The 27,005-nt window shown below is 36.2% G+C and overlaps 1 pseudogene; it reads right to left on the reverse strand.

Annotated features, from left to right (window-relative positions):
- Window positions 1-355: 355 nt before the first annotated feature.
- Window positions 356-26,911, reverse strand: LOC141506030 (nuclear receptor-binding factor 2 pseudogene; annotated as a pseudogene).
- Window positions 26,912-27,005: the final 94 nt, after the last annotated feature.

Here is a 27,005-nt window from a genome sequence, read left to right on the forward strand (position 1 = left end):
TGAATGCAGTGACCAGATATGAGTCAGGATAACTGGAGAGGGCCCTGGGTGTGAGACAGGGTGAAGTGAGTTGCCTAAGGTGACAGAGCTAATAACTGTCAAGTGTCTGAGGTCCAATTCGAACTCCTGTCTTCCTGACTCCAAGACCAGTGCTCTATCCACTGACTCCATCTTCCCCTTTTTGCATGTACAAGGCCATTCACCCATTTACCTGATCTGTTATTTTTTTCCTTTAATTTTCTTTTCTATAGTAATAGTCTATCTTTTATGTTTCTTTGTTTTTTGGGGTTTTTTTTAAAAACCCAATTATTTTATAGATTTCTTGCAATCAAATATTGCCAACTAGCACTGCTTCCATTCATGCACCATTCAGAACAAAGGGAGGATTCCTTGGGTGTTTTGTAAATGATGCATAACATTTTAATACAGCAAACTCAAAGTTAAAACTTAAGATGCACCCTGATTAATTATGTAAACTTATAATTAAAAAAAGCAGAACTAATAATTTGGTTCCTTTCTTCATGAAGTGGAAGTTGAAACGTTTCTTCTGATAGTCTGGGGGTTGACACCACGCTAGGAGGAGTGCACAGCGTGGCACCTGGAGGACTCACCCCTGAAGGCTGGGCATGCCTCCCAGCAGGGCAGGAGGCTCCTCCCAGGCCGGGCCCATTATCCTTTATGGCACTGTGGATCAATTATTACATAGAGCATAGCCCTGAAGTGAAGAGAAGGAAAATCAACTGCTGCTTGCAAAGTTCTTCTGGGGGGGCAGTCTGATTGGAATGGGAAGAACCGGAGGGGTCCATGCTGTCGCCCCAGCTCCCGCAGCTCCGGCCACACCCCAGCTGGCGTGGGCCTCCCCGTGGCCCTTCTCCACCCCGTGGCCAGGCCTCTTCTCCCGCTGTGGTCCGTCGGGTGACCCTCCACGGACCACCTCGAGCCTCGTGGTGTCCCTCTGGTTGTCTGATTGCCCCTCCCTCCCCACCACCTTGAGCCCCTTGTGCCCATCCACTTATCTATTCTTGAGTCCTTTCATTATAACTTAAGGGAGTTCCAGAAGCGGGAGCTCGGGGGGGACAGAAAGTCCAAGGGAGGAAGGTTGGGGATGGGAACGTCCTGGGCTTTTCCCGGGTTCGGGAGCCAGGTGGAGGGGCCGGAGGCAGCCTCCGAGGGGCCCCACAGCTCAGATTTCTGCACAACGTCGGCGTCAGCCTCCAGCCCCTTCTCGAGGGGGGTCTTCTGGAGTCCGGCCTTCCCTGCACGGAGCTGCTTGTTCTCCCTCCTCAACCTTTCCTCGTCGGCCGCAAGAAACTCCACGTGGCGCTTCAGGCCGGCGATCTTGGTTGCCTGCTCTTCTATGGTGGTTCTGTCATCTTTCGGGACTTTGCTGCCAGGACACGGTTCTGTGGGGTCTCTCCTCTTCTGAAGGAGAAAAAGGAGAGTGTCTGGGTCCCTGTGCAGGACGGCTGGCACCGGGGCGGGATGAGCCTGCTGGGCCCTGGGCGCACTCTGGCCCTCAGACCCGGCCTCCATCAGCGGCTGCAGGGGGCTCCGTGCGGGGTCTGCTGGGCTTTGCACTCTTCCTCCCGCTTCCCTCCTCCTCCTCTCCTGAGTAAGCCGGAGCTGTTTCGTGTGGCTGTCCCTTTGTGATTCCTGTGGTAGCTGAGCCTGCTCGGACTGTGTCAGCTTCACGGCTTTAGAAAGAGGGGCCCGTCCATCACTTCCATAGACGCGGGCGCGGGGGGCGGGGGGCGGCGGCGGCGCCCCGGCTCATGGAGCCCCGGAGCCGGGCAGAGCTCGAACCGTCCCGGGAGCTGGATCCACACCGCTGCCGCCGCACCCCATGCGCACCTGTTTGTTTGTTTTTTTTATTTTTGCAAGGCAATGGGGTTATGTGACTTTCCCAAGGTCACACAAATAGGTAATTAAGTGTCTGAGGTCAGATTTCAACTCAGGTCCTCCGGACTCCAGGATTGGTGTTCTATGCACTGTGCGACTTATCTGCCCCAATAATAATCTTTCTAGCTAAATTTCCTTCTTTAATTAAAATCTCTAATTCATCTTACCTTTTTTCCCCCTTGGATTTGTTTCCTATGACCTTCTGGTAATATCTACTGCTATCTTTCTTCCTTAATAGTTATGTGCATTAAAAATAGTTTTCTTCCTCCCTTTTTCTTTTCAATTTAAAGTCCTTTGTTTATATAATAGTAATTGCTCTGGCTCCCACTGCCTGAAAATCAGGGGTGTTACATGCCACTCCTACCCCCAGGATTTTCCAATACTCTTAATGTATTAGAAGATGTGGAGTGGGGGAGAAGAGATATCTTTGTCATTGCTTCAAGTCCTTATATATTGTATTCTTCCAATTTTAGGGTTCCAAGTACCTCTGTTCCTTTTATGCACTTAACAGTTAGATTAGCTTTTTTAGAGGAACATTTCAGCAAGAACAAACATACAAATATTTCCCCTCAACACCTGGGAGGGAAAAATGCCTCTCTTTACCACCTCCACCTCTAGGAAGTTGAGGAAGATTAATTTAGCTCAGAGCCTACATAAAATTAGTCTCACCAAATTACAAATCCAAAGGCCCCACTGGGCTTGTTTGGGACCCTGGTTTCTCAGTGTTCCCCTGCAGATGGAATACAACATCTGGCTTAGACTGCTGGGCTCCAGTATCCCCAAAGCTCCCAGGTCTAGAACCTGTAACTAAAAAGGACAAAATCCACCAACAATAAAACCCCTTTTCTCAGATCAACTGGTCTGGGGGAAGGAGATGATGACTTTCAGGTTCTTTCCCCCTACTTCATGGCGTTCATTCTAGGGAAGTGGGTAGGGAGAGAGAGGGTAACTGGGAAAGTGGAAGGTTGGTCGGGAGGGGAACAGGAAAAGAGGGGGGAAAATCTATGCCTTGGGTAGGTTTAAAGATACAGAGAAGGAGACTATTCCCAAACATGCGGTAAGGTAACATAGAAGTCTCTCCTGAGTCTCTCCCAGAAATGAGTCCAAAGCATCTCCCATGTAGTTGCTTCCATCTTGGGTTTGGGAATGTTCCACAAACCTCCTATTACCTTTTTATTTGCAAGACTAGGACAATATACCCTTAGTAATAATAATAATTAATAGCAATAACATTTAAGACCCACTAGGTATTGGACACTGTGCTGTTATACAAATATTAGCTCATTTGATTGCTCTATCATTGCTATTTCATCAAAAATAGTTCTGAAATCAAATCCTTTTCTCTATGTCTTAATAATCCAGACTCTTTTATTTCCAAATCTATATATCTCTTCTGAAGCTCTCACCTTTGATCAGTAACAGTAATGCATACAGCATCTGTTTATTCTTATCTAAGATTATATTTTAATGATGTTTTCTAGATTCATCCTAGTAACATTACAGTATCCAAAAGATTCAACAGCACTGGGTAGTCAGACAAGTCTTAAGAGAGTTTCCTGGATGAATATACCAGGAAAAGTGAACCTCTCTTTTGTTCTTATCACCCCTACCAAAAACTACCTCGATGCCTCATAGTAGGCAGTCACTAACAACTGCTTCTTGTCTCTTCTTCCTCTAAACCCTCTTGCATGATTGCTCATTTGACAACATGTATATCCTATTGCCCATGATAGCTCTGGTGGGCATCTGGACATTGACTCATGAGAGTCAAGTTGAGTAGAAACGTACACACAAGGTCGTAATACAAAATCTACTGATTTATTTTTGGAAACTCAGACTTTTTAATAACAAAAACTTATCTCAGGAATGACTGGTTAAAGGAGACCCAGTTTCACAATTTCCTGGGTAAATTTACAATATTTATTCTTGGAAATCTGCATCCTTCTCTATCAGAAAAACCCTTTACAACCACCTCTGGAGCCACAGCTTGTACCAGGTCTGGGTTCACTGGAGAGCCAACAAATCCATTTAATGAGCAAGAATACATACATATCTCTGATGGAAAAGGTCACCAAGGATATATGTACATCACTCCCAGGAGCTGACCCTGAACAGATTCCCCCTTCTTAGGCATGCTGAAGCTTCAGATGGTATGTTAGGATATCTATATTTTGTCCCAGAGAAAAAAAGACATCTGAGACAAATAGGAATAAAACACAATATCAATAATAATGCAAAGATACCAGGAAATATGCTCACTAATACGTTCATAAAATGAAAAGGATAAAACCTATTAACAAAGTTAAATAAATTATGAATACCTGAGTCCATTTCTATTCTAGGTACCAAAGCAATATCATTAATAATTTTATGTAATTGATTCATATCCATAATTATAGAATCATATACTATGTTCCATTCAAATAACTTTTTATATTATTCCATGGAATAAGTGAAGTATTATATATTAAAAGAATAACACAAATAGCAGAAAATCTATAATCACATTGCAATTGTCCCTTGTGTTCATTACAGAGGTTTGTAATGCATTAATCAAACAATAAATATCTTCATTAATTCTCTCCTGAGCATTTTCTGATAATTCTTAAATATATTTAGCTTTAATTTTTTTCCTTATTCCCCATTTGTACAGAAATAACTGTAGAGGTGGCTGCCACAATGGCCACCACAACACTTACTATTCTAAACACAATGCAACTAACACATCTCTTTTGCCTAATCCTCTTTAATACCTTTTCTAAGAACTCATCAGCAGGAGACATATACTAGCCTTCTACCTTGATGGGTATTATAGCAAATTTTGGTTGTCTTATCATGAAAACAAGATCATCATCCATCACTTCCTTATTTGCACATGCTTGAATAGTGCAATTGTAATAGTTAACATTATATCCCCCTTTTTCTCTGATAATATTAACATTTTTGAAAGATCATATCATGAAAGCAATATCTGGTCCTGTGCATGCAGTCACTGACAATTTCTTTTCTGCCTAAGATATTTTGCCCAACATCTTATTCCATTGTATATACCTTATCTCTTCTCTGTCATAGCCTTCCATATTTCTGACTTAGCTAACCCTATTTCTGGGTATAAAATTGGTTTAATATAGCCTGGAATACCCCATGGAATAACTCTATTAGGAGAATTCCACACATAGCAAAATAGAATGATAATAAATTCTTCTATTTAGGGTCTGACAGGCAACACAGGGTAGAAAACATTCATATTTGAAATTTAAACAAGGAGGTTCTGTAGGAAATATACTTTTGAGTAGAAACATACATGCAAGGTCATGATACAAAATCTGATTTATTTTTGAAAACTCAGACTTTTTATAACAAAAAAACTTAACTCAGGAATGACTCAGTTAAAGGAGACCCAGTTTCACAATTTCCTGCGTAACTTTACAATATTTATTCTTAGAAACCCGCATATTTCTTTATCAGAAAAGCCTTTTACAACCACCTCCGGAGCCACAGATCATCCCAGTTCAGGGTTCACTGGAGAGCCAACAAATCCATTTAATGAGCAAGAATACATACATATCTCCAATGGAAAAGGTCACAAAGGATATGTGTAAATCACTCCCAGGAGCTGTCACTCAATAGTATCCACATTGGCATTCCTCAGAGACAGAGTGTGGAGACAGAGTATTGAATCTAGACCCTTGAAGACCTGAGTTAAAATCTGCCTCACTCACTTAGTAGTTGTTATTTTCCCTCTGTCTAAGTCAACACCTGCCTCCCAGGGTTGTTGTGAGGATGGGAAGAGTTAATGTTTGTAAACTGTTTTGTTTTCATCTTTCCATGTTACATAATGCAGCTGCTTCTTCCCAGAGAATCCAGGTCCCTTCTCTTCTAGATATGATTCATAATTTGCCAAGTATCCAATTGTTCCTTTTCCTTTTCTCCTGTGACACACTCACCTTTCCAGCCTCCTGAACCAGTTCAGAATTCCCCTCTGCTTTCTCAAATCTTTTTTTTCCTCTGCCTGAAAATTAAAGATCTATTCCTACTTGTGCTTGTAAGGAATACCCCATTCCCATGATAACCTATGTGTGGAAGGATAGGTCTCAGCCCTATCTACCATCACTATATGGAGGGAGATCAGTTTCCCCTTTAAGCCTAGATAAGATTCTCCTAATTGGAAGAAATGCAAACATCACAGTTTGCAAATCATTATAAAATCTACCTGTACTCTATACTAGTACTTAGTCTTTCATTTTTTATCTAATGAGTTGTATCACCATGATGGTAAATAGCTAATGAGGGTCATTAGCTCTAAAGTTATCATTTATCAACTTTCTCTTGACTTACTAACATTTTACATTTTGCCAATTTGTCTCAAGTCAATAAATCAATAACCAAGTGGCTATTAATACTGTGAGCATTTTATAAAGTGTAGGAAGATAAAAGCAAAAAAATAGTCCCTGCTCTCAAGGAGTTCACAATGTAATAATATATCTTGTCTTACTAAAAATCCATGTTCACCTCCTCCTCCTCTTCTTCCTACTCCTTTTCTTCCTTCTCCTCTTCCTACTTTTCTTCCTTTTCCTCCTCCTCCTCCTTTTGCATTTTCATTTTTCTCCTTATCCTTTCAGATTCTACCTCTCAAGTTCTCTTCAAAACCTTTTCTCTTCCTCCTTCTTAACTCTTCTTCAACACAAACTATCTTCCTCCTTCAGCTTGAGCCTCTGTTCTCATTTCAAACCTTAATTTTCTCTCAAATCCTCCAAATTTCCCTTTCCCAATTTTGAGTTGCCTTTTTCTTCAAACCTGGGACATCCCCTTCTGACTTTTATGTCAATCTCTAGAGTCAACTTAGAGTTTGCCTGTCATACCTGTCAGACATAGACAAAAGTCTATATTGAGATATCCCTCCATCCATCTATAGTACAATCCAAGTGCATACTGGAGAGTCTTTGCATTGTACTACCTACCTCTTATAATTAAGAAGAAGTTACCTGATCAATCTATGCTAAAAGAAAGTGTTATTATTACTACCAAGACCACTCACTAAAGTGACTCATTATTATTTTATTAAAGTGACTCTTAATACTACTGTATACACCCACTAAAATGACTCACTTGCATCGACTCACTAAAAGGTTTGTAGACCTCATTTCAATGATTAATGTACTCTTTTATTTCAAAAAATCTTACATATTTATCATTATTGCCAAGATCTCATCTCCTAAAGTCATTATGATTCATTAAGTTTATTATCAAAATGCTTTTTAAATATAACTGTAAAAGACTTCATCACAACTCAGTTAAATCCAGTTCAACAAGCATTTATAAGGCAGCAGAACTGAAATAAATGTTTCAGACCCATTCCTAATTTGACAGACATTTCTCAAAGGATTACTCTGGGCTCAGCACTGTATAAAAAAACCAAGGATACCAAAAATGTAATGTAACTTTGTCCTATGCTGGGGACATATAATATTTACCTAAGTAAATAAGAAAAGGTTTGTTTTTTAATTAATTTTTTTCACCATAGCGATTTCATAGTTATGAGGAGATCCTGGATGAGAAAATTCCCCTCACAATGCAAATGGACTACTGTTGTATAATTTATAACATTTGAACATTGCCTGGGACACTAGATAATTAAGTGATTTTCCCAAGGAGACACAGCCAAGGAACATCAGAGTTGATATTTAAAACCAGGTCAAACTGATTCTCAAACTGGTTTCTATCCATTTCATCCAATTTCTTGTTTATAAAATAACAGGGAGACATTCAAAAGATAAAGAGCAAAAGTAATTTGGGGATCAGGAAAGGATACCTGAGCAGCATTTTAACAAAATTCTACCTGCTGGAATTATAAATAGCTCAGCAAGAAGAAGGTTGTCAGTGGGAAAATTAGGTTTTGAGAATTTTTCAAAATGGATCTATGATTTCATCAATGAAGAAAATTTCCAATAATTAGAAACTGAGGCAGTTAATGAATGAATTCAAGACTGGGTCTGGAATCAGGTACAAGAATTTAGCTGCAGTCACTTATTAGCTGTGTAATCCCTATCAATTCAGTCAAATGAAATAATATTTGTAAAAAGCTCTTAGCACAGTGCCTGAAATGTGGTAAGCTCTGTATCAAAGCTTATCCCCTTTCCCTTTCCCCTAGCAATACAAATTAGAATCTTCTCTGCAACCATCTTAGAAGCATATGTGGGGGCAGGGCAGCTAGGTGGTATAGTGGATTGAGCACCGGCCCTGGAGTCAGGAGTGCCTGAGTTCAAATCCAGCCTCAGACACTTAATAATTACCTGGCTGTGTGGCCTTGGGCAAGCCACTTAAACCCATTGCCTTGCAAGAAGAAGAAGAAGAAGAAGAAGAAGCGGTTAAGTGACTTACCCTTAGTCCAGTATCTAGGAAATGTCATTCAGGACTTGAACTCAAAATCAGTTCTATCCCCTAAGTAACATTGCATGAAAAAAATACCAATATTTTTAAAAATGAAGAAAAAAACTAACCATAGAACTGGAGTATAATTCCTGAGCCCAAAGTTCTAGGAGAAATAAATTTTATGATTTAGCTTGATTTTGTATGATACTGGTTGCCTAGTTTCGTTTTAATAGATATTCTTCTCTCCAAGAACAACACTTAGCAGTTTGGGCAAAGCTGGTTTTCCAGGGAGTAGCAGGCACTCTTGTTCAGGACTCCATATAGTCAGTGAACTTTGTGGGTTGGGCATTACATGAGCACTTGTCCAGCAAGAATCCTTATTTGCTGACCTGTGAAGTGCCTATCTACCAGCCTATCAGCCCATATAGCTGTTTTGGCATCTGATTATCAGCCCAGTTCAGGTGTCTGCTCATTAGATTTGTAGGACGTCCTGAAAGATCAAAATAGAACTGTGAAGTTCTGTCCATTAGCCCAGTTATTTTCAGTGGGATTCTCCATTTTGTGTAGACCTCCTGGAAGGGCAAGGGCAAGGTCTATAAGCCAATGAGATTCTGCATTTTTAGTTTTCTCATATGTATTTGCCTGGGTATCAGGTCCTACTAAACTAAAGCCCTGAGGGACCATGGATCTTTTAATAAAAAAAACATTGTCTCAGAGCTCTGCCTCAGTTTCTTTTATGATAGTTTGGACAATTTTTATTATACATTGGACACCTATTCCAGGGAAATCAAAGATCTAATCTCTCTTAGCCCAATTATTAACTACATCTTCTAATACTGACAACTCAAAATAGTTTGTATTCACTTCAAATACTCTTGCAATTTGATGATAGTTAATAAAAGTGTGCTAATATGGGTTGGTCTAGACCCTAAAGTTTCAAGGCTTTTCGTTGGGCAAAGGTGACACATGTTCTTTTTATAGGCCAAAGTGGGAGCCAATATCTAAGAAAATAAAAACAATTATCACCTCAAGAAAGAGATCTTCCACACCTGCTGGGTGATGGTTGAAGTTCCTTTAACAAGTCACTTTTTTCTATAATTAGAAATAAAGCTTAAGATGCAAATCCCCTTGGGAAAATTTCGGCATGGCATCTAAATGAATAAGTCAGGTCTTCCCCAGAGAACAAGCCACATTCACTAATTTTGATTTCAATTAAATTACCAATATCCACTCAAATTGTAAGTTAACTTGTTTTTGAGTTCTGCTACCTTTATTAGCATGATCAATCTATACTGTTGAAGAATATTGTAATGTTTTCAAATCTCAGGATCTTGAATTAATCCCTTCCTTTCCAACACTACCATTCTCCTTCATATTTTAGGTTCTTAATTACCTTGTGTCTGCACTATTCCAGTATTCTCTTCATACTTTTTGTCTTTTTCTTATGAAATTAATCCTTTCTGCCAACTCCAGGTTAATTTTCCTAAAATTATGCTAATTATATTACTTCCATTTCCAGAAACCTTCTAAAAGTATTTATAGGATAAAGTGCATATAACCCTTAGCCTGGAATTCATGGCTCCAAAATATGAGGAAGAAACATGATACATTGCTTTGGAAGCCAAAATAAATGTTTGTGTTCCAAATGATATTCACCATCATTATGACATTGGGTAAATTAATGGACTTCTGTGGGCCTGAATTTCTTTATCTATAAAATGAAGGCTCTGGGAATTGACTAAATGATCTCACAGGTATCTTCTGACTTTAATCGTGTAATCCAGTTTTGATCCACATCTTTATAACCTTATTATCCACTATTTTCCAACATAAACTTTCTGTTCTCTCACTCTTTAGATAAGCATATGCCTTGGCTTATATTTTTTCCCATGGCCTGGAATGCTTTTGCCCCATCCTCTCTTCTTTCTATATCCTATCCCATTTATACTAAGTATTTGAACTATTATCTGCCCACATGTCTTCTGTCTTATACTTGTGCAAGTGATGTTTTTATTCTATGTGCATTTTGTACCATGCTAAAGCTTACCTTAATTTAACCCAACACAGAGATCTTTTTATAACTCAATTCTATCATTTTGTATAAACTACCATCTTTTCAAATTTTTTAAACTTATAAATTATATACCTTTACCAAGGCACTGATTAAAATGTTAAATAAAAGAGGGATAAGAATGAATGCATTAAGTATTCTCCTAGATACTTCCTTTTAGGTTGACTGTAAGCAATTAATCACTTATCTTTGGGTCTAGTCATTCAACTAGTTCAAAATAACACCAACTTAGACTGAAATTCAGCTCACATCTCTCCATCATGCTCACAAGAAAGATTTGACAAATGAATTGCTGAAATCCAGGTATATTATATCTGTGTCATGTCCCTTCTTATCTTCCCCTCTACACTCTAGTAGCCCTGACAAAAATGAAATATATTTAGTCAAGCTCACTTTCTAAAGGATCACCAACTGTGACTCCATCATACTCACAAGCAGCCATTCATCCATACCTTGTGACTTGACTTCATCCAAGGGAGCTAAATGATTTTTCCTCTATCTTCTCATATCTTGTTATTCAATTCCCTGTTAAACATTTTTGCTCCTACTTCCAAACAGAAGGTTAGTCTTCTGGTTAAAGGAAGCAAAAAGAAAGTAAGAGTCTGGATAGTACTACTTTTTCCCTATTGTGATTATTGTCATTACATCCACCCCAAGGAGATACTTTATTCTCTCTTTCTCATCTTCATATTGCCCCATATATACCTTTGAATATGACTCTTTTTGTCATCAATAGCATCTTCCTTGTTTCAAGCTCATTCCAGAATTCAGAATTCCTAATATTCCTCTAATAATATATGCCATTTTAAAATTCATATTTTCAGTTTGATTTCCACCTTCATTTTGAAAATCATATTTAGAAGAATTAATCTGTTCCATATAGTGCATTCAGGTTTATTGTTAGATGCATGTCCTTTTAAAAATATAAGGTAATGAAGGATTTTCTGTTTATTCATATTTTTTAGTTGGAGTAACTTCTCTTTTCCCTCAGAATCATTTGTATTCATGTCATAGAACTGAATTTTTATGACATGAAAAAGGCTAGCTTGAATAAACTGTAATTTATAAAGCTCGTGTTCTGAAATTAAGTTATTCTACAAATTTCTAATGAGGTACATTTGGTTAAGGTATTCCATTACCAAAGATGAAGTGACAGAGTTTTTCAAAAGCATCATTGAAAATATTTATCTGTGGGATTCTATTGATCACCAAAGAATTATAGATTTATAACATGAAGGCAACCTTAGAAGTCATCTACTCCAACTCCATTATTCTAGAGTTGAATAGATTGAAGTTTATAATAGGATGTTTGAAGATTACTTTTTGGCCAGGAAAAAAAAAAAAAAACTTGTTCTGAGATCAATCCAATGGCTATATAATACTGTTTCCTTATAAATTAGATAATCTGTCAAAAATACTACATTTGTCTCCTAAACTTATATACAACCTATGTATTTTTAAAACACAGTTTTTCCTATAAGATCTGAATGTCTATTTTTACCTCTAACTCTCAAGTACATAAATATTTGATATTAATCTTCACTGGCTGATTGAAGACTTAAGTTGATAGCTTTAATTATAGCACTGTTCATGGAAATGAGAAATTTGTAAGAATTAGTAATAGTGATGAGACCAAAATCAAAGTGCTCTATCATTTTGATAGAATCAGAACAGAAATTTCAGTTGTGTATTTGTGAAAGAAATTTCAAGGCAAAATAAAAATCGTGTTTGGTTTTTCTCAGTTCTCAAATTAGGTTGTTAGTGTTTTTATTAAATGTTTACTGGTGTTAGAGAATCTAAGAGGAGTAAGATATCTTCTAATTTCCCATGGGTTTTATGGTAGAAAGTTTTCCTTATTTCAGACTTGAACCTTCTTCTCTGAACTTCTGCCCTCTATACTATTAGTCATGATAATTCTTCAAGTACTTGACTGTTACTATATTGCCCCCTAAGTCACTCATTCAAATATTTGTTCAGCATCTATTATGTACCAGGTATTCTTCTAGGTGCTCAAGATTTAACAACAATAACAACAACTAAATATATCTATAAACTTTTACATTTATTTTCTCATTTGTTACTCACAATAGCCCCGAGATATAGGTACTATGATTATCCACAATTTACAGATGATGAAAGTGAAGCTGAGAGATGGTGAATGACCTACCTAGAATAAATGTCCAAGATAGGATTTAATCTCAGGAGTTCCTGATTTAACTCCAAATTTAATGTACTAAGTAAAGAACTGTCTAGCTAATTCAAGTACAAAGAATGAAATATCTCTACTTGCAAAAAGCTTACATTCTGAGATACAAAGGACATATAATACAAATGTACATACATGTAAGTAATATTATATATAATATAAATATAAAGTTATCATATATTTATATGAAAAGTCAATTTTATTCATTCATGTACAACTCTTCACAGCCCCATTTGGGGTTTTCTTTGCAAAGAAGAATGGTTTGCCCTTTCCTTCTCCAACTCACTTTACAGATGAGGAAATTAACCCTGAGCCAGGGTCACACAGCTAGTAAATGTTTGAGGCCATAATTGAACTCATGTCTTCCTGACTTCAGGAAGGGCACTCTATCCATTGAATTGCCTAATTACCTAATTCAATATATATACATATATATATATATATATATTATATACACATGCAAATAAACACTTAGTACTTTTCATTAACACATGGGGAGGTTGGGGATGCTTCAGGAAAGTCTTCATACTGAAGATGTTATCTGAACCTCATTTTAAAAGAAGAGAAGTATCTTACAAGGAAGAGATAAGGAAGAAGTTCATTCAGGGTATGAAAGACAGCTAAAAAAGACAAAGCGTTAACAGTTGATTTGTTATATGTGAGGATTAGAAAGAAGGCCAATTTGAGGGAATCACAGTGCATGGGGGGAGGGAATAATGTCCAAGAAAGTTGAAAATTTTGCCTGGGATTTGGTCATGGAAGGATTAAAAGATAAATCAAAAGAGTTTACATTTTATCTCAGAAGCAATAGGAATTCTCTGGGGAATCATGAATTTATAATGACAACCAAGGAAAACTACTTTTAGAATAGTATATGTGTGGAATCTGAACACAGACTGAAGTACATTTTTTTTTCTCTCTCACTATTCTTGAGGTGTCTCATCTTCTTAGGGAGAAGGAGATTTATGTTTACTCTTATAACAAGATTATTGTAGTAATATAAAAAAATAACCAAAGATAGCAATTGCTAAAAAAAAAAAAAAGAACTGAGCATTCATTAAAATTTTTATTTGTGAAAAAAAAAAAGAATAGTATATGTGGGAAGAGATTTGAGATGCTATTGCAGTAATCCAGGAAAATGATCATAAAAGAACCACTGAAATAAGATTAAAATTGTGTAAGTAGAGATAAGGAGGTCACATGAGAGATACTGAGGAAGACGTCTAAATACGCCCTTTTTTCTTAGATCAATCCCTATATAACATTTTCTTGTTCTCTCACTAAACTTGGTTTCCCTATGTACTTTAGCTTGTCTAGGGCCTTCCTATATCATAGCCCCTAGAATCAAACAAAATACCCCTGATGTGGCAAAATACAGCAGAATTGTGACCCTTCTTCCATATACCATGTCTTAATTTTTCCCAATATATGTTTATTTAATTTAATATTTCCCAATTTCATGTAAAAATTTTTCAACATTCTTTTGTTTTTTGATACCTGTGGCTCCCTTCTTGAGAAGGCAAACGATTTGATATTGATTATACTTATGAAGTCAAAATACATGTTTCTATATTAGTCATGTTGCAAATGAGAGAAAGAAAGTTTTATTCCTATACCATGTCTCTCTTAATGCAATAGAATTTTTTGACTGCCTTTTGACTTTTGAGGGTTTTTGAGCCTATAACCCACTAAAATCCCTAGATTCTATTTCACAGGAAATATTGTCTAGTTATAATTCCTCCATTCTGTACTTGTGAAGTTGATTTTTTTTAAACATACTTCTTTCATGTCACTCAGTGCAAAAAGTCCCATTGTCAGTAACAGTATAAAGAACAGAGATGCTGTTGTATCCACTCTTACGAGCTTGAGGCAAAGGAGAGGCAGGAAGGATGAGATTATAGCAGTCATTTTGACCTCATCCAGACAGGTAACCCTTTGGATTGTCCTACATGGTGATCTCACCTGGTTACCCCACAAATACATGGTGCTCAGCCAGATATCTCTCATCATAATGCTACAGTGGAGACTTTCTTTCTCTCTGTTCTTTTTAAGGTTAACCATGCATGACTGTTGCCTAGAAACTAAAAACTCTCCATCTTGTGCTCCAGTAGCAAGTCTTTCTGTCTCCATCTGTTAGGTCCATAGTTCTTTAGGATACCAAACACCATGTCCTAAATTTACTTTACCAACAGAAAGCTGAATTCCCTCCAAAAAGAAGGGGAAGTAACCTTATTATCTTCCTATTAAATCTTAGTTTCCTAAATACAGTAATTCCTCAGCTCTTTTACAGCCCCACCCAGTTCTCAGATACTACCCTTGGCCTAAAGAGGATCTAAAACCTCAAACAAAAGCCTAGAAAGGCTTCAAATAGAGTTTCAGGCACTGGGACAAAAAGCAAAAGAACCACAGACTAGGATATTTGACACAGAACCGAGTGTATTTTTCATATCATGAGGTTATATAACTAATATTATATGTGAGTTCAATACTAGCCCTGGAGGTTTAACATAGTGACTGCTATTTAGTAGGTACTTTCCAAATGATTTCTGACTGATTGACCTAGACCTTTCTCCAAACTTTCTAGTATATCTACCAACAGCTTCATGTTATCTTAGGGATTATAAATCCATCCAACCTCAAAGTATCATCAAGGGACAGGACCCCAATTAATTGCTATTTCCTCATTTTGGACTAGTAAATAAAGATTTCTTGTTTCCCCGATTCCTATAATTCAAAATTCTCATCTGATGAGGCAAAAACGCTATTCCTCCATCTATTGGGGGAAAGATAAGAATTAGAGGTGGGGATTTCATTGAAATTTGGAATCTCCCAGATATCAAAAAATCTAGACCACTATATTTTTTCTACAGCAGAAGACTGAAAGGTAATGTCACCACAGTCACAATGCTATTATGGGACAGAGGTAGATTTTCTGTCTTTAAGATGGGCTCTCTATCCAGGAATGCTTCGCTATTTGGGAATGAGGGGGACAATCAAAGTAGAGCCTGGATAAGAAATTTTGTAGGGTGAGAGGAAAGAAAGAGAGGTAGAGAGAAACAGAGGAAGAATTATGTGAGAGAAAAAAATAATAAAAGATTTTGTGTATAAGACAGAAAAAGTGGGTCCTTGGGTGGGAAAGAGACAAAGAAACCAAGATGGGAAAAAAAAAACAGAGACAGAGAGAGACAGAGAAAAGACAGGAAAGAGAGAGAGAGAGAGAGAGAAAGAGAGAGAGAGAGAGAGAGAGAGAGAGAGAGAGAGAGAGAGATAATGAGCATAAAGCATGTTCATAGAAAGGAAATTTCAAATAAAGCTCTAAGATATTTCTATCAGAAAGCTTAACTCCCTTGCATATTGAATAAATGGTTAAAATTTAATAACTGTTCTGTGTGAGGTTCATTATAATCTCTGTCCCCTTTATTTGCTTGCTAAAAGTTCTTTTTTTCTGATTGTGTTCCTTTTTTAATTTTTTTTTCTCTCTCTCTAAAATAATTGAGTTCTGTGCTATTCCACTAACCTCAATCTCACTCTAGGTTAATAGCAGCCATCTCCAATGTCATAACTGAGATAACCATGAACAGCTGCAATATACAGGTTTATTTACCCAGGAAAAAAACTCTCACTAGCCAAATGTCTGCCAAGAACCAAAAAGTCTAAAAGACAAATCTGAAATTTGTCCACTTACCTCTTGGCCAATCATTGATTAGACTCCAGCACTCTAAGAAATAATCAAAAAACAGATCCTTGCTACAGGCCGGAAGTGTGGTTTTCCCTTTATATAAAATGCTGCAAGTTACCCTCTCTGTCTAGTCTTCATAGACATGGGAGTTTACCATCAATGTGGATATCAGAAATTTCAGGGTCTGGAAGAAAGTCCATTTCAATTCCTAGCTCAGTCTTAAAATACAGCCAGCTATGATTTCTCCTTCAGGAAATTCCACCTGTATCCCAAAATTGTTAATTAGTCATGCTTCTACTTTTTAGGACTGAAGTGACAATTTTTATTACATAGCCACTTGACAGGAAAAGAGCCAATAGTGCAGACCAATCAGCTCCTTCATCTCAAGGAATTTATTCCTCACCCCTCCAGCATCCTATGATCAACTTCCCTTACTCTTTTTCCCTTCCCAGCTCAACTCAACCCTTCTATGTCCTGTATTGTCCCTCTGACCACATTTAATTATTCTTGTTCATTGAACCAAGAGGAGAAATCATAGATTTTTGAGTTAGAAAAAAAAATATTTGAGATCACCTAGTCTAATAGTAAATTTACCCATGCTTGATCATATAGTAACAGACAGCTAGGATTTGAAACCAGGTCATGCCAAATCTAGCAATTCAAATTTCACTGTATCAGGCAGTTTTAATTTCTTTCCTCAACTCCATCCGACAGTCCTTCCTCACTAAATATCCATAGGAAAAACTCCACATTTGCCCTATTGACATCTCAAAATTAACATATCTCAAACAAAGCTCCTTGTCTTCCCACCTAAATCTCAAAACTTCTTTCTCTTGAGGACATTACCACTCTCTCACTTATTAAGTTTGTAAAATTGGAGTCATCTTTGATTTCCCCTCCTCTCGCATCCAGCTTATCTAATTAGCTATCAGACCTTGTCCATTCTGTCTCTACTCATATTGGACCTCATAGTCCTTCTCCAAGATTATTTTAAATAACTTGCTAATTGGGCTCCCTGCTTCTACTCTATTCCTTTTCAGATTTGCCATCTTCACAGATACCAAAAGAGTCTTCCAGAGGTATCCTGGCTCCTCCTCATTTATAAAATGAAATACAAGCTCTTAAACCCTTATATACAACTGTCCAAAGCTCAACCCCTTCTTTTTCAGATTCATTTCATGTTAAGAATTTGAACAATTAGCTGTCCCTACCTGATTTCTTATTTTATCCTCATACTTTCCTGCATCCCAACTTATCTTCAAGTGACAAGATAGTAGGATCAAATCAGAGATTAGACTCAATAATGTCTATTTGAAAAAATGTACCACCAGATACAGCTGTCAAATGGTATTTAAATAGTAAATATCATGGAAGTGCAAGAGGTGAGTTGTGATTGGTAATGATGGCATTAAGATTCTGGCTTAGTAATAAATAAACCTCTAATATAACTCTGCCTCTTTGAAAATCCACAAGGACATGATGGGTATGCTATTTTTCTTCAAGATCACAAAAATTGTCCTCAAAACTTATCTGGTACAAGGTATGCCAACAACTCTCTCATTGATCAAATTCTGACAAGACCACTGTTGTCAAAAGATTGCCATCTTTTGCTCTCTGCATTTATAATATTTAAAAAAAAAGCAGAGTCTGTAATTTCATCATTTGCAGAAAGTGCTAAGGGGAATTTTTTTTTTAAATTGCTGAATATTTTCACAACCTCTTGCTGGATCAGGGCTACATTTCAGAAATTATTTCAAAACAATTCATTTTTAACATAACAGATTAAAATAAAAATTTGATTATATAAGGAAAACAAAAAGCAATCATCAAGAAAGATAGAAAGGCAAATGTGAAAAACTTGAACAGAAACTATTTTTGAATGAAATTATTATCTTCTAGGACTTTCACTTGTTATTTGAATTAAGGTCTATAAATTGACCTTTTTTTCCTTTATATTAATGTCCTGCACTCACAGAAATGACTCTTTACCTCCTTTGCATGTGACACTTTTTTTGCCTAAAAATCAGGTACATCATAATCACATTGATAGGCTTTCATTTAAGAGTAAGATTTTGATTCAGTAGGGCATATAATTATATATTTAATTTTTGTTCTGTCTTTTTTTCTGTCATGTCTGATTCTTCATGGTCCCATATGAGATTTTCTTGGCAAAGATACTGGAGTGACATAATCTCTTTCTCCTCTTCTTACAAATGAGGAAATTGAGGCAAAAAGGGTTAAATGACTTACCCTTGTCAGGAAGATGAGTTTTCTTGACTCCAGGCCCTACATTCCACCAACTATGTTATCTAACTGATTTTTACTCTGTAATCTTCTCTCAGGATTATAGGATTAAATAGCTCACAATTCCTTGTCTTTATTCTTTACAGAACACATTGTTTAAATAGTAGAAGAAACTCACATGGTTTTTATAAATATCAATGCGCAAATAGCTATTTCTTCATATGTATATAATGAAATAGTTTCTTGGGGGGCAGAGTTCTTAGGGAAGGTATTTCTACTGGAATTACTAGTACTAGGACATTTTCTGATTGGTTTTGATGGCAACATGACCCAGAGTGGTTAGATTAAATATGCTACAAAATTTGGCAGATGCTTGTGCAAGTCATAGGAGAGAGAGAGAGAGAGAGAGAGAGAGAGAGAGAGAGAGAGAGAGAGAGAGAGAGAGAGAGAGAGAAGAGACATGGCAACCTAAGTCTATATTATTATAGTCAGGTCTGCTCTCTCTCTCTCTCTCTCTCTATCCATTTGTCAGCATTACATTTATAACCTTAGGTGGCCCCTTTTTATTGACTATAGATTCCCCACCCCATTTTATTCTGTGTATGGATATTATTCTGTTCAATAGGTCAGAGTGTGGTGATTCAAACATTCACCAAATCAGAAGGAGCTTGACCTCATTTGGGAGGAATTCATAATGCAATTTTAGATCTGGTAGAACTAAGCCATCTTTCTTTATATTTTTATTTCCTTTTGAGATTTTTTACCTTTTGTTGCTCCAGATGAATGTTGTTACTATTTTTTCCTAACTCTGAAAAAAAGTTATTTGCCAGTTTGGTATGAATAAGTTATTTAATTTGGGTAGAATTGTCATTTTCATTAATTAGCTTGGCCTAACCATGAGCAATTGATATTTTCCCAACTGATTTTATTTGTGTGAAAAGTGTCTTGTAATTGTGTTCATACAGTTTACCAAGTATTTTATGTTGTCTGTAGTTACTTTAAATGGAATTTCTCTTTCAGTTCTTGCCCTTGGGCTTTGTTGTTCATACATAAAAATACTGATGATTTAAGTGAATTTATTTTATATACTGCATCTTTGATGAAGTTATTAATTGCTTCAAGTAAATTTTAGATAATTTTTTTCAGGTTCTCTAAAGTATACCACCATATCATCTGCAAAGAGTGAAAGTTATGCTTCCTTACTGACAATTCTAATTCCTTCAATTTCCTTTTCTTCTCTTATTGCTAAAACTAACACTTCAAATACTATATTGAATAATAAAGGTGGTAATGAGCATTCTTGTTTCAGCCCTGATCTTAATAGAAAGACTCCTAGTTTATCCCCATTACATATTTGTTGATATTTTTGAATACATACTGCTTATTATTTTAAGGAAAAATCCATTTATTGCTATATTCTCTAGGGTTTTGAATAGGAATGAATGTTGCATTCTGTCAAAGGCTTTTTCAGCTTCTATGGAGATAATCATAGGATTTCTCTTCTTTTTGTTATTGATATGCCAAATATATCAAGTGTTTTACTGACATTAAACCATCCCTGCCTACTTGGCATAAATCCTACCTGATCGTGGTATTTTATCCTAGTAACAAATTGTAATGTTTGCAAAAATTTAATTATGATTTTTCTATCAATGTTCATTAGGGAGCTTGGTCTATAATTTTCTTTGTTTTGGTTGTTTCTGGTTTAGGTATAAGCACCATACTGGGGTCATAAAAGGAATTTGGAAGAACCTCCTCTTTTCCTATTTTTTAAAAGAGTTTGCATAGCATTAGAATTAATTGTTCACTAAATGTTTGGCAGAATTCATTTGTAAATCCATCTGGACTGGGAAAATTTTTCTTAGGGAGTTTATTGATAGTTTCTTCAATTTCTTTTTCTGATTTGGCATAATTTAAGTATTTTATTTCCTCTTCTGTTAATCTGGGTAGTTTGTATTTTTGCAAATATTCATCCATTTCACTTAGTTTGTCAAATTTATTGGCATACAGTTGGGCAAAATAGCTCCAAATTATCTCTTTAATTTCCTCCTCTGTTGAAGAGTTCGCCCTTTTTGTTTTTCATACTGGTAATTTGGTATTCTTTCTTTTTGAAAATCAGAGTAACCAAAGGTTTTTCTATTTTATTGATTTTTTTCATAAAACCAACTCTTAGTTTTATAATGGTTTTCTTGCTTTCAATTTTATTAATCCTTTGATTTTCAGAATTTCTAACTCAATATTTAATTTGTTCTTTTTCTAGTTTTTTTTAGTTGCATACCAATTCATTGATCTCCTCTTTCTCTATTTTATTTATATAACCATTTAGAGATATAAAATTTTCCCTATAAACTGCCCTGGGAAGAAAAACAAAACAAAACAAAAACCACAAAAACCCCAACATTTCATAATCTGATGAATACTTTATAAAAAATTATCTCTTATATATCTCTTTCCCTTAATCCTAATTCCTCATACCAAAAATAACTAATCTGTAAACATGTTTATCAAAAATATGTATGTTCAATGTGAACCTACCTGTTTGCCACCAGGGGAATGGGGATGGAAAAGGAGAGTGGAAGGTAATTTTGTAACTTAAAAATATACATGTGCATATGGATGAAAATAAATCAAAAAGAGAGAGGCTATCATGTGGAAGACAGATTGGTAGGTTCTTCTTGGCCCTGAGGGCAGGATAATGAACAATCTTTGGAAGATATAGATGTGCACATTTAGATTTTTTTCATTTTAAAGATTTTGTTTATTTTGTTTTACAATTTTTCCCCTATTCTTGCTTCCCCCCCACCCACCACAGAAGACAATTGGCCAGTCTTTACATTGTTTCCATGATATACATTGATCCAAATTGAATGTGATGAGAGAGAAATCATACCCTTAGGGAAGAAAAATAAAGTACAAGAGATAGCAAGATTACATAAAAATCAGATTTTTTTTTTAATTAAAGGTAATGGGGCAGCCAGGTGATGCAGTGGATAGAGCACTGGCCCTGGAGTCAGGAATACCTGAGTTCAAATCCTACCTCAGACACTAAATAATTACCTAGCTGTGTGGCCTTGGGCAAGCTACTTAACCCATTTGTCTTGCAGAAACCTAAAAAAAAAAAAAAAGAAAGGTAATAGTCCTTGGTCTTCGTTCAAACTACACAATTCTTTCTCCAGATATAGATGGTATTCTCCATCACAGATAGCCCCAAATTGTCCCTTATTATTACACTGATGGAATGAGCAAGTCCATCAAGGCTGATCATCACCCTCATGTTGCCGTTAGGGTGTACAATGTTTTTCTGGTTCTGCTCATTTCACTCAACATGAGGTCATGCAAATCCCTCCAGGTTTCCTGTCCCTCCTGGTTTCTAATAAAACAATAATGTTCCATGACATACATATATCACAGTTTGTTAAGCCATTCCCAAATTGAAGGACATTTACTTGATTTCCATTTTTTTGCCACCACAAACAGGGCTGCTATGAATATTTTTGTACAAGTGATGTTTTAACCCTTTTTCATCATCTCTTCAGGGTATAGACCCAGTAGGCACATTTATATTTTACATTAACACCAATTTGCTCATTATTAAAGTGACTCAAAATTGGCCCACACTGTCTTGGGAGGTACTGGGTCACTACCAATCATTAAACATTTTCAAGTAAAGATGAGATCAATGTCTGTTGATGATGCCTCTTGTTGAGATGCAGTTTGTACCTGATTGCATCTGATTTCTTTAAACTCTATGGTTCTGGGAGGTCAAAGCTTATGATTCCAAGTCTCTTCTGGAAGAATGCATTAGGAAGAAGAAATCTTAGAATTTAGGTGCCAAATCAGCCACTGTCACATGGCTGGGAGAATATGATATAAAAACTAAACAGTCATCACCAAGAGGCATTTTGAAGGCAACAGCAAAGAGGGCTTGTGCAGAATTAGAGAACTGATATCTCGAGGATTCATGAGGAAGACTGGAAGCTAAAGGGAACACATGGGTTGGAAACCACATAGGAAAGAGCCTTTTTCAGGTGGAAACTAGGAAAAAATCTTGAGTCTGTGAATGGAGATGAGATAAATATCTATATGTTTTTTATGAATGAAGTTGATAAGGATAAGACTAAGCATTGGAATACTATTTTCCTCACAAGGCTTATAGGAAATATTTAATTAAAAAAAAAACATTCACCATCCTTTCAATGTTATTCACCAGAAAGAAAGCTAGAATTGATTTAACCAGCATCAAGAGTAGAGCCTGACAAAAAGCAATCAGTTACAAGGGGAAAGGGAGAGGAGGACAAGGTCTACCTTCTTGCAGTTGGTACTTGGAATTATAGGATCATAGATCTAGAGCTGAAGGACTTTAGAGGGTCTAAAACTATGATCTTATAACTGCGACCACAAGAATCTTAGTGACTTGTCCAAGGTCACATTATGTTTAATTCAAAAATAATGTTTATAATTTGTAAATTGTATTCTTTATCTGCTATTAAATTCCTTTTTCCCATCCTCTTTTACATAAATATTATTTTTCTATTGTTTTGTACTTTTCCCCATAGTGTTTTGAATGGAAATGAATTCATGAATTTGAGTATTTTTAAAAAATAAAAATAAATAAAAATAAAGACTGCCCCAGTAGCATCCCATGAATTTTGGTATGATGTCTCATTGTTGTCATTTTCTTGGATGAAATGGTTGACTATTTCTATGATTAATTGTTTGACTCACTCATTCTTTAAAATTAGGTTATTTAGTTTCCAATTAATTTTTGATTTATCTTTCCTTGGCTCTTTATTACATGTAATTTTTATTGCATCATGATCTGAATAGTATGCACTTATTATTTGTAATTGATTATAATGTTTTTATGCTCTGAAAGATGGTAAATTTTGTTATAAATGCCATATACTGCAGAGAAAAAGGTATATTCCTATCTCTATTCAGTTTTCTCCAGAGATCTATCAAAGTTTTCCAAAATTCTATTCACCTTCTTAATTTCCTTTTTGTTTAATTTGTGGTTAGATTTATCTAATTCTGAAAGGAGATTGATGTGCCCCACTATAATAAGAATTTGGATGCTATAGCACTTGGTACATATAATAATATAACTTCATTATCTATGGTGCATTTTAAGAAGATGTAGTTTCCTTCTTTATCCCTTTTAATAAGATCTATTTTATGCTTTTGCTTTGTCTGAGATTAGGATCACTATCTCCAATTTCTTTTTTACTTCCACTGATGCATTATATATTTTGTTACACTCTTTTACCTTTACCCTGTGTATATTGGAGAATCTTCTTAAGTCAAGAAATATAAATGAGCACAAATTCTTCTGTGGGATAGTATCAACTAGATTGAAAAGGGATCAGAAAACAATGGTTTTATTGAAGTTGAAAAAAGCACTCATTTTAGGAAGTTGAGAATGAAAATACATCAGGAAAGTTGTCTAAGATTGGATAGTATTCTTCCCTAATATTTCTGTGAATAGGAGGTTGAGAGAACATGTTTTGCTCAGAATATTAGGCACTTCTTGTACATATTGCCTGGTCATAACCTGAAGTTAAGCTCTGGGGAAACTAACCTGAAAAAGTTTTTCATCTTCAATAGCCAAGAGAATGGACTTAGAGGCTTAGAGAAAGATGAATTAAAGAGATCAAGCCAGGAAGTACTTCATATATACTTGCTGCTATTTAGTCTTCCTCAACCTTTATTGGCCCTATTTGGGGTTTTCTTGGCAAAAATGCTGGCACATTTGAGATTTCCTTCTCAAGCTCATTTTTTTGCAAGGCAGTGGGGTTAAGGGACTTGACTAAGATCACACAGATAAGTATTAAGTGTCTGAGACTGAATTTGAACTCAAGTCCTCCTGACTCCCAGGTCAATGCTCTATCTACTGTACCCCTAGATACCCCCTCTCCAACTCATTTTACAGAGTTGGAGAGGTTTAACTCAAAAAATGTTTATAATTTGTAAATTTTATTCTTTATCTGCTATTAAATATTCCTTCTTCCCATCCTCTTATACATAAATATTGTTTTCCTACTGTTTTATACTGAGGCAATTAGAGTTAAGTGACTTCTCCAGAGTCACACAGATAGTAAGTGTTTGAGGCCAGATCTGAATTGAGATCTTCCTGACTCTAGGCCTGATATTCCATCCACACATAATCTAGCAGCCCCAGCAAATGGCTGTACATTAAGTTAATCAAATCAAGCTGAATTTAGTGAATATTCCATGTTTGAAGAAACTATTCATCTGAATATGTCAAGTATATCTTCTAGTTCAAATCCTTATTGTTGTTATATAATGGTCATTTTTCTTTCTCTAACAATTCAGGAATTTCAATATAATCACTGATATTTCCTCAAATAAATTGAACTCGTAGTCCATCAGCTTCTTCATGATGCATAAGCTTAATATTCACTTGATCCCAGGCACTTGCAGGGGATGGCCATACTTTAAATATAATCATCATCCAAAATTGGTACCTTCATAAGTCTGAATTTCTTGCCATAATTTCCTCTCCTTTCCTCTCCTCTTCTTCCTCACTCTATTTAAATCTATTCTTCAATTTTATTGAACTCCCTCTCTTCCATATCTCCATTTTTCACCCAATCCATCATGCTTACCTTATTTTTGTCACAATCTTGAGACTCTAATGAACCCAATGTGCTGTCCTAAATCACTGGCATCATTCACGCTCTAACCTTCACTATCCCTCCTCCCTCTCCCTCTCTTTTTCAATCACTCTTCCCCTCCCTCCTCTTTCTCCTCTGCCTTCTTCTCCTGGATTCCAACCTTACCCCTTTATTGAAACTATATTCTATAAGGTTATCTTTAATTGATTGTCTGATAAATCTAAATATATTTCTTAGTCTTCATTCTATTTTAATCTCTGAACATTTCAATAACGTTGAACTTCCCCTTCTCCTAGATGCTCCCTACTGCACTGGTATACCATGACATAGATTTTCTTCTGTCAGTTCTTTTGTTTCCTTGTTTATCATTTCTTGTAGATCATCACCTATTATCCACCACTCTCCCTGCCCTCAAAAAGTTATTCCTATCTTTTTTGCTTAGTGTATCTGCTCCTAAGGGTTCTATTAGGGCAATTTCTCTGAAGTGCACTTGGTGACACAGAGAAAAGAACACTGGACTTTGCATCAAAAAGACTTAAGTTCAAATCTGGACTCAAACACTTACAAGCTCAGTAACCCTGGGCACATCACTTCACCCTGTTTGCCTCAGTTTCCTCATCTGTAAAATGAGCTAGAGAAGGAAATGGAAAACCACTCCAATATCTTACCCAAGAAAATTCCCAAATAGGCTCACAAAGAGTCAGACATGATTGAAACAGCTGAACAGCAAAATGACTAGTGTAAGTGTCTGAGGAAGAATTTAAATGCAAAGTGTTCCGATTCCAAATCTACTCTGTAATCAGAACGTGTTCACCATTTTAATCCTTATTTAAGACAATTTGTTCTATAACTTATTTTATTTCAAAAGCTCTGAATTCACTTAACGATTTGTCTCTAATTCACTAAATATTTCTGGGATTATTGATAAGAGCTAACCTCTTTTCCATCACTGAGCTTATTTTCCATTTCTATTTGTATTTTGAAATCCCATGATATTTTTAACATCCACCTGTGAAACATTGTGCTGCAAGTATAGATAACAAAAGACGTTTTGCTCTGGCTCTGACTGGGATAATGAACTTGAAAACTGTCAAGAATTTAAGCAGAACCTCAAACTCCTAATCTTTTCCTGGCTGGATCAACACATCATGATTTGTCACATGTTTCTCTTGTGACAACTGGTTTTTCAGCTAGCAGGCAAGACAAAGAGGTTTTGTAATTTGTAGTTAAAACTGAAGGATCCAGGAAATCAATGGGAATAAAAGGAGAAACTTATTAAGCCCTGCGCAAGTAATACATTAAGCTAGAAAAACAACTATTTTATGAAAAACTACTTGGCAAAGATCATACATATACACACAATTGCAAAAAAACTGGCCTATTTGAAAAAAGGAGCATCACGCTGCTTCCTTGCAGATTTCAGTTCTAGCTTCTTGGCTACAGGACTATTTTGTTATGAACAGTTTTTACTCTTTTTTGATCTCAAAATATTTATAGAAATCAGCAAATTTTGGCAACTGAATGCATATCCATTCAACTCATGCTAAGAAATCATTTGGAAATGAGCATCAAATTGGTCAGTCAATAAACACAGCTGAGTACTCCCCCCACCAATAGCACGCTGACACATGTAACTTTGAGTATGCCTCTTTAAAGATAACCACCTGGCTCACCCAGTGAACGCCAGTCACCTGCACCAAGAGGAGGCTGTCAGCTGCAACTGGTTCGATAGCAAACTCAGCAGTGCTTGTCAGTGAAAAGGACATCATTAAGCATGTCACTGCTAGGCCTCCCTGCTGTTCCATCAGCCAATACAGCAGGTGTTGGGCAGCCTCTCTAATTCAAAATGTTATTGGATTAAACGATATTCCCTTTGAAGCAAAGAACTGTGTATAAACA

Source organism: Macrotis lagotis, chromosome 1 (genome assembly GCF_037893015.1).
Source record: "Macrotis lagotis isolate mMagLag1 chromosome 1, bilby.v1.9.chrom.fasta, whole genome shotgun sequence".
NCBI classification, from domain to species: Eukaryota; Metazoa; Chordata; class Mammalia; order Peramelemorphia; family Peramelidae; genus Macrotis; species Macrotis lagotis.